Below are 2403 nucleotides of genomic sequence, written 5' to 3'. Positions count from 1 at the left end.
ACAATTGTTTGTGTTATTTGCTTTACCATTCTGTTTTTTTATCCATTGTGTATTAACAGATATTAGTGTCGTGACATTACCTTCAACATCTTATATCTGATACCAGAATTTCACAAATCCAAAACTCATTTTTGCCATAACCAAAAAAACCAATCCACATGGTAGATCCAAATATCCAAATTAGTTAATTCTTAAAACCAATTCCATATCCATAAGCCCAATCATCATCCATTAAGTCCAGGTATCCATTTACCTTTTTTATCATCCATTTTTCAATAATCTTTTTTTTAATTAATTATCCACATATTCCAATACCACACGGCAAGTTGCAAGCCACAAAACCCAACAATCCAAAAGCTACAATCCAATTGAAACGCACGTGAGCATGTAAGTACAACCAACCAGAAAGTGAAAAACTTGCATAAACGGCAACAGAAAGCCAATAATAACAATGCAACTGCAGTAAGCAAAAATGCGATCAAACGCTTCAAAGCCAAACGCAACTGCTGCAATCGAAACGCATCTGCTGCAATCAAACTGCAGGCGGTCCAAATGCATCCAAGAGCCATGTGACGTCAAAGCCGAAAAGTTGCGTCAAAACACAATCTAAGCCAAGCTACAAAGTAAAAAAGGCTTTACACCAGAAATTCATTACGCAACTGCTACACCAAGCCATACTGCAGAAAAAACGCAAAGCTAACAACTAGCACTACAAAACATAAACGACGATAACCATGCTTCCAAATAGCTACCGCTGCATAAAGCCAAGTTGCGGTGAGAGTTGAAAAATATGCAATAACACCCAAAGCCAACTGCAAAACGGCATCAACTGCAGTAAAAGTCATAACACAACTTAAACTACAGCAGCAGTAACACGTCCAAAACGCAAGTTGCTACAGCGCAAAAGCGGAAAATGGATGTCCAAAATGCAACGAAAACAATAGCCAAATCCAAGCCTGAGTAGCATCCAAGACAGCTGCACAAGCTAGCACAAGCAGCCAACACAATGAAAACACAACTGCAGAAATAAGCTGCTACTCACAAGCCAAGTTGTAAACGGCAAGTACAAGCTACAACATTTTCCAAACGCGATCAAACCATTGAAAACACAGTGGAAGTACAATGAACACGCACCAAAGAAAACTACAGCCATGCCAACGCAATACAAACCATTGAAAACACGGTGGAAGTACAATGAACACGCACCAAAGAAAACTACAGCCATGCCAACGCAATACAAATAACAAGCCAAACAGCATTACGTGAACGACATTTCAAACGCAGCTAAAAAGCTGCAGAACTCAGCACCAAAACGACGACATTCAAAGCAAAACGACAGAAAAGAAAAATGAATCATAATAAAAAATTGAGAATCATCCAAAATTCACTCTCAAATTATATAAATACACTATTACAATATGATTTGGGCTCTCTCTCCAGTTTTATTCCAGAATTTTTCTTCTCTCCTTCTCTTCTGCTAACAGAATCCCGATTTTCTTCTTCAACCTCCCTAACCGGCATCGAGTCTTCATCTCCATTTGATTCCATGAAGCCTTCACAATCTCCTCATAACAGAAAGCTTCGCAATAACCTTGAAGACGAGAAAGGGAGCATTTAGCAGAACGTAGGCGAAGCTCGCACCGAAAGCGAATTTTAACCGGATTCAAGAAAAGCATGAACGCAAAACAGAAGCAAGGAGGAGAATATTGGAAGGTGAAGGATAGGACACCTGAACACAAAATTCGCCGGTAATATTCCGCATCGCGTTGGCTTTGGTTGGGTTAAGTAGAGGTCGCTTCGTTTTGGTGAAGAGAGGTCGGAAACGGAGACGCCGTGTGAGTGCCGCTGCCGGCGAAGAAGCGGAGCGTTTCGGTATCTCCGCCCTTTTTTCTACTTCTGTGCGATACTGAAGTGAAGAAGAAGATAAGATTCATTCGGGCTTCATCCAATCCTGTTTGGGCCTTAGGTTTCACATTTAGGCCCAAGAAAAATCTGTTTGCTTCATGCACACACTCCCTCCATGTCCATACACTCTCCCTGATTGGGCTTAGTACTAGTTTAGGCCCATGCTGTTTCTTTTCTTTTGATCCAGCTTGCTGTTTTTTTTGTTATGGTTTAGTTCTAGGTTTAGCTCAGTTTAATTAGGATTAATTAGATTAATTTTAGGATAGTAGATTAATTGTAGAATATGGTGTTGTTATTAATTAGAATTTTAATATGATTTTGATATTAATTAGAATTTTAATGAGATTTTTGTTAATAATTAGGATTCATTGGATTTTGTTATTAATTGGAATTTTAGGTAGTGTTTTAATATTAGAATTTTAATTGGATATTGATAATTGCATTCATTTTAGGATTGATCTCTCATTTTTTATAATTGATAATATTAGATTTATGTTG

General features: G+C 38.2%; 1 long non-coding RNA gene across 1 annotated transcript; it reads right to left on the bottom strand.

The window, feature by feature from the left end:
• Positions 1 to 1338: 1338 nt before the first annotated feature.
• Positions 1339 to 2074, bottom strand: LOC127085470 (uncharacterized). Its single transcript, XR_007789146.1, has 2 exons — positions 1730 to 2074; positions 1339 to 1591 (listed from the first exon to the last, which is right to left on the bottom strand). It is a non-coding gene; the product is annotated as an uncharacterized LOC127085470 (long non-coding RNA).
• Between the last annotated feature and the right edge of the window lie 329 nt (positions 2075 to 2403).

The sequence above is a fragment of the Lathyrus oleraceus genome, chromosome 5 (assembly GCF_024323335.1).
Source record: "Lathyrus oleraceus cultivar Zhongwan6 chromosome 5, CAAS_Psat_ZW6_1.0, whole genome shotgun sequence".
NCBI lineage: Eukaryota > Viridiplantae > Streptophyta > Magnoliopsida > Fabales > Fabaceae > Lathyrus > Lathyrus oleraceus.
This window is presented reverse-complemented; position numbering and strand designations above follow the sequence as displayed.